At 32.6% G+C, this 7,267-nt stretch overlaps 1 pseudogene; it reads left to right on the forward strand.

Moving 5' to 3' along the window:
* The first annotated feature begins 4,673 nt into the window (after nucleotides 1-4,673).
* LOC142326887 (uncharacterized) lies at nucleotides 4,674-5,884 on the forward strand (annotated as a pseudogene).
* Nucleotides 5,885-7,267: the final 1,383 nt, after the last annotated feature.

A 7,267-nucleotide genomic window follows, 5' to 3' on the forward strand; every position in this document is an offset into this window, starting at 1 on the left:
ACTTATGGGGTGTAAAGGGCCCCAAAATTAAAATTTGAGATAAAATTCTCAAAGAAGATAAAAATAAAACTATAAAAGCAATACCGTACCTTTCCATTTATTTTCTTATACCCGTCTCGTTTAGTCGTTAATTTTAGCACCCTCGGGGCGACAAGAACCGCCGTGAAGCAGTATATTAGTCGCGCCAGGATGCCGTGGCAGTTGACTCCTTACAAACAGGCTACTGGCATCCATTGCGCTTACCCGTAGCCTCGCGCCCTCAGTCCACCCTTGAGGGTCCCCCATGCCATCATCGGACACACCCCGACTCGCTGCTCTTGAATGCAGACGAGCCAGGGTGGCCTAGGCAAGAGGGCTACCTCCCGTCACTATACGTGCCACGATTCGAGACTCCCATTTATAAATAAATGATACTACCTCTCATATATCTCAAAAAAACGACAAGAAGATGAATATGAAGAGGAAGAAAATGTTAAGGACAAGGAAAGAATAAAAAAGTAAGAAAATATGATAAATATAAAGAGGAAGATAATGTAAAAACCAAAGAAAGAATAAAAAGATTAAAAAACGGTGATAAATGTAAAGAGGAACAAAATGTTAAAAGCAAAGAAAGAATAAAAAGATTAAGAGAGGATGATGAATATAAGAGAGAAAAAATTTTAAAACTAGAGAATGTGTACAGGACTTAAGATCAGAAGAATTATATCAAACCAAAGAACGATTAAATGATTGGCGACAAAAAAACAAATAAATGAAATTATGATCAACTCCGACTTAGGGAGAATATTGTCCGACAATATCAGAGGAATAATGAACTAAAAAACAAGATTTTTTTGCAATTTATCGGGCATGTATGCCTCAGTGTATCCTGTTGTTCTTGTGAGGGTCTATTTTTCAGTCACTCTTTAGTTAACTTTAATTTAGATAAAATTAAATAGAAATTCCAGAATAATTAAATAAAATTAAACACAAATTAAACTAGAAAATGCAAAAATAATACGAGTCTAAATAATAAATATAATATATAATAATCAGATGTTTCACCAAATCTATTAAATATACACAAATGTAATAATGCCTATTGAATTACATATACACATTTTTAAAAGTACATAAAATTTTATTTCACTACTGATTTTTTTTCATACGTTTTTCTGTATTGTTATTATTGAGTTTTGATTTATTGTAATTTTTTTTTAACAATCGGGTTAATAATTATTAATAAAGCAATATATTTAAACAAAAAAAAGTTAAAAAATTTTAAAAAAATTGTAAAACTTTATTTGGCTATAACTCTGGAACAAATGAAAATAAGAACTACTTACGATATATAGTTGAAAAGCACTCGATGAGGGCTTACTACTGCTATTAAGAAAAAGTCCAAAATCCAATTTTTTGGAGATTTTGGACACTTTTGGTTCAGTCGATTGCATTCAAAATGGGAGGTGCACAACTAGATGTTACAAAAGTCCTAAATCCAAAATTTCAACATCCTATGACTAACCGTTTTTGAGTTATGCGAGATACGTACGTACAAACGTCACGCCGAAACTAGTCAAAATAGATTCAGGAATGGTCAAAATGGATATTTCCGTTGAAATCTGGAAACCGAAATTTTTCGCGATCACAATACTTCCTTTACTTCGTACAAAGAAGTAAAAATTATTCTGCTTCCACTGTCGAGTAAAAATTAAACGAGCACGGTAATAATTTTTTATTTAAGTAATTTTGTGTAGCAGTACACTATAAATGTTTCATATAAATTTATTTAGTGATAAAATATTTTGAAAAAATTCTTTTCACGGACCAACATGAAAAACCTACTATAAAATAAACGGTGCCTAAGATGTAATTTAAGATAATTCATTAAGAAAAAAAGTATACGTTACTCTTGAATCTCACCATTCGTAATGAAATTTTATTAATCATACAAACACACTACAGTATCAATTTATTGAAAATCAATTACTTTATTTAATTGCATATTTAAGTATATAACATAAATTATAAAGTAAAACGAAATTTCATCGTTTTCTTTAATTAATTCTGGCGTTATTCTATCTACTTTTGTTACTTGTTTAAGTTAAATAAAACATATTATTAGTTTTTTACGACGCTATAAAATGAATTAAATTATCTATCACTGAGCTTATCTGTAAGAAGTTTCATTTGGACTCACCTTCCCGTAACAATTTTTCATATATATTATTTTAATTACGATCAAACGATCTTCTAAGTTCATAATCGCAATTAAAATATCGATTAAAGTTACATCCATTTATATTATTAAGAATAAAATCCAGAATCTATTGAATTTTATACTGTGTAGGTTTACATGTTTACCCAAAATCTAATTTACACCCTTCTAAAAATAGAATTTAAGGTAAGTGATTCGGATCAGGTAAATATTTCAGTCCGATAAAAATTTAATTACTGTATAAAATATCACTCTACATATTTCAAAAATTAAAATTTGTGAACTAGCATGTCTTACAGTTGAATTTGAACAATAAAAATATTTTTAGCAATTTAACCGCTATACTCGTATAATACCTTAAAGCGTTTGTACGATAAGAAGTTAGGTTGATGAAAATAAATATTATATACAGCAAATATTAAGTACTGCCGTTATTTAGGGTATCTTTTCAATTTTTGCTCCCGCGGAAGGACTTTGAATCCTTCACTCGCGATATCGGTTATAAGATAACTGAAAGTATAATGTTTGGATTTGGATTAATCGATTATTACACAATACAATATACAAACACGACACATAATCTTATTCCGTAAAAGATTAAGATTTTTATAAAAAATAATAATATTTAAAAAAATGCTTATTTCTACTCGGCTGATTTTTAATAATTTATTATTGTTGTTTTCTAGATATATTTTTTAAAAGATTCTTACGTGTCGTTTTTCTCGGAAAACCTAACGGAATAGGTTTACGTACGGGGTACATTTATGCAGGGCACTTTTTTCAGGAACTAGTGAAACTAGAGCGCCGCCAGTCAGGCAGCCTAGTGCTGCAGCCTAGCGGAGGCTCTCCCAAACTCCACACTGCCAGTTGAATAACCGTATCGCTGTGAGAAGCATGTTTGTTGTTTTGTGCAAAGCGAGTAAATTTTGTTATGCTAGTATCGAAGCTTCTAGTTAGCTTAACTTTTAGAATCAAGAATAGACAAATATATACTCATTTATAGAAGGTTATATGATCTAAAAGCGTAAAGTTTACTGCTGTAGTTTCAAGCATAAATCAAAAATGACGATGGGGCACGTTTACGCAGTGCGTAAACCTGCCCCCTGCATATCGTGTGACCATTATGAGTATAATATTATTCAGTCAAATTGTTTCTCATATTTTTCACACACATTTTTAAACTCTAGTACTGTGTAACTGATTTGTAAACTGAATTTCTCATGAGTTCTTTGTATTTTTCAGTCGGTGAGAAACTACAAATATAAAACCGACAGATGCAAACTTGATCTCAAAGTATTAAAAAATGCCCTTCTTCAAATGAAGCAAGGAGAGAGCTCAATAAGTAAAGCTGCAAAAGCCTTTGGCTTGAATGATAAAACGTTGGGTAACTATTGTAGGAAATGGGCAAGCCTAAGCGAACAGCATTTGAAAAGTAACAACGAGCACAAAAATGTAAGTTAAGAGTTTATCAAAATATAAACTATCCTATTTATTAAAAATATAAGTTAAAACTCCAAGAGTTTTTATTATATGATAAACTGTAAATTAATTGCATTTGTTAAAATTGTTATTACGTTAAATTTGTAATAAATATAAGTGCGACCCAATTTATTGACACTTAGGTGACATAACTTATTTTTACGTACTACTTTCTGTGTTTGGTTTGCATTACAAAAAAATTCTGGTTTTACAGGCTGTTGATGATGCACTGGACGATGTGGTCGCTTTAAATCCCGAGTTGACAGCGATCCAAGATGACGCACTGCCATTAGAAGATGCACCGGCGATGCGGGAGGAACCAGGCCAAGAAGTAGCACTCCTTCCGACTCAGCAGCATCTCAAAAACTGTTTCGATACTCCAAACGTCACCAGGTAAGGAAACCCCATTTTTTTCAATTAGGTATGGTGGTGTGCGGAAATTAATAGTATGTTGGGGTAATTATAATGACTGTAGGAGGGTGGTAGGAGCAGGATACCTTCAAGAAATAATTTGTTGAATTAATCTTGATAACATTTTCATACAATTATGAAATATATTAAGTAATTCTTTTCGGGATTATCTGTGCAGGTGTTCCTCCTGACCAAGAAAGTTTGCTTGTCAAATATCTCCTGAAAGCTTCGGATACATATTTTGGACTATCCCCCTACAAAGGTTCGCGTACACTTATGCGGTCGCTTGTGACAGAAAAATACCTCAACATTGGAACGACAATGAGATGGCAGGACCAGATTGGTTTATGGTTTTTTTAAACGACATAATAAACTCTCAATTAGGTCTCCCCAACCTACAAGCTTAGCTCGCACCACAAGTTTCAATAAAACTAATGTAACGGCATTTTTCGATAACCTCATAACCGTCATAAAAAGGTTTAAAGTAGGTCCTGCTGATATTTGGAACGTCAATGAAACAGGAATAACGACAGTACAAAAGCCTGACAGAGTCATTGGGCGTAAAGGTTTCAGGAAAATTGGGAAAATGACTTCTGCCGAGAGAGGAACTCTTGTAACCGTGGCCCTCGCAGTAAGCGCTGCTGGAAATTTTATTGTACTCCTTAGAGTTCACTTTAAAGAACACTTTTTAAGGGATGGCCCTATTGGCTGTAGAGGAGATGCCAATCCGACTGGGTGGATGATTGAATCAAATGTTTTTAAATTTTCCAAACACTTTGTGTCTCACGTCAGGTGTTCGACCTCAAATTCATGCCTCCTGATTTTAGATAATCATGAGTGTACCTGTTTGCAGCAATATTGGATTATTTTAAAGACAATGGAGTGACACTATCGTCATTCCCGCCCCACTGCAGTCACAAATTGCAACCTCTCGACCATAGTGTTTTCGGTCCTCTAAAAAAATATATTAATACGGCATGCGACGGATGGATGGCCACTAACAAACGTCCTATGACGATCCATGATCTTCAATTTTAACATCGACTATCCCTCTCGCAGCTACTCCAGCAAACATAATGGCTGGATTTAGAATGACAAAGATGTCACCATTGAATAATATTGTTTTTTCTGATTCTAATTTCATGCCATCCTATGTAACCGACAGACCAGCACAAACATCTACAAACAGGCTACAAACCCCTTATAATAAACCTACACCCTCTACCAGTCAGAGCACTTCCTATGGGGTACCTGAAGCATCTATAAGCCTGATGTCAAATTCATCTGCCTGTGCTCCTTCTACACAAACTTAGGGGATATACCCAAGTCCTGAGCAATTAAGACCTTTCCAAAAAGCCGGACCAATGCGTGAGATCAAAAATGGGAAGAAGAAAAGGAAATTCGCAATTCTAGCTGATACCCTAGACAAAGAATCCCTCAGACAAGAGCAATTACATTCAAAAGCTAAAAACGTAAAGTTACAGATAAATAAAAGGAAGTATTTTAATACTTCTATTAAAACAGTTGTTTGATTGTGATGCATCTGGAGCAGAAGTCACTAAAAATGCTCCAATAGGGAAGGTTGATAAGGGAAATAAACTCATAAAAATGAGAACGATAAACAAGGGAAATGGTTCTGATGAAGATGAAAACTGTCCATGTATTTATTGTTTGAAGCCATACAAGAAATCTACGGGACAAGAATGAGTCCAGTGTTTACGACGTAAAAGATCGGCCCACGATGATTGTGCCACTGGGAATAAGTGGACGGTTAAGAAGTTACGTATTGAAAAATAGATTATTATTATTACATAATATAAAAAAAATATTTATTGGATATTATGTATCTTATTTTATACTGAATATACGCAAGGTCAATTGCTAATACTATAATTTTATTTCAAAGAATTGATACATAATATATTTTACAGAAAATGTCAGTAATTTATGCAATTACTTAGTAAAAGACTAATTTTAGGATTAGAATTAATAATAAAAATAAATAATTATGAGAAATATGTCACGGTTTATTTTCAGATTTTTTACTTCTTTGTACGAAGTAAAGGAAGTATTGTGATCGCAAAAAATTTCGGTTTTCATCTTTCAACGGAAATATCTATTTCAGCTATCCCCGAATCCATTTTGACTTTTCTCGGCGTGACGTCTGTACGTACCTATGTATATGTACGTACGTACGTACATAAGTATCTCGCATAATTCAAAAACGATTAGCCGTAAGATGTTGAAATTTTGGATTTAGGACTGTCGTATTATCTAGTTGTGCACCTTCCTTTTGATTCCAATCGACTGAACCAAAAGTGTCCAAAAAAGCCCAATATCCAAAAAATTTGGATTTTGGAGTTTTCTTAAGTGCGGTAATAAGCCCTCATCGAGAGCTTTTCAGCGATATATCTAAGTGGTACTTATTATCATCGGTTCCAGAGTTATACCCAAATGAAAGTTTAATTAATGAAATATCTCGATCTTTGAACAGGAAGGCACATCGTTTCGAATCAGACTTCATCTCCTTTTTCTAACTTTTTTTTTAATTTAAATATATTGATTTATTAATAATTATTAACCTCCGATTGTAAAAAAATGTTTGCAATAAATAATAATTCAATAATAAAAAAAAAATATGAAAAATATTAGAAGTTTTTAATGAAATAAAATTTGACGTACTTTTCATTTTTTTTAAATGCGTATATGTAATTTAATAGGCGTACAAGGAAGTCATGTGGTGTCCATATCAGAATTTTTTAGATATAAAAAACTAATAATAAATAAAAAAAATCATATATATACATAAGCAACTCTGTTTATTAGTTCTTGATGCATGAACGATATAAAGTCTTTTTATTAACTAATTTGAAGGGAAGATGCTGTGATACAGGGGTGAATTTTTAAACAAATTAAGACGGTGTTTAGAATAATCGAAGTGGAGTCGGATGGAAGTCGCGATCTGTGGTGGAAACTGATTTTATTCGAACGTAATTTTATTTTAGAATATAAATTTACAGTAGAATAGTGGTATAAGGAACTGGAACGGTTAACATCTGAAAATTTAAAAAATAAGTTGCATTTAAGGTGCAGAGGCAAAATCAGAGAATTTCCCTTAAAAAAGTCAGATTATGATTATAGAATTATCATCCTAAAAATTATATCATAGGAACATATGGA

This window comes from Lycorma delicatula, chromosome 6, assembly GCF_047948215.1.
Source record: "Lycorma delicatula isolate Av1 chromosome 6, ASM4794821v1, whole genome shotgun sequence".
Lineage (NCBI taxonomy): Eukaryota > Metazoa > Arthropoda > Insecta > Hemiptera > Fulgoridae > Lycorma > Lycorma delicatula.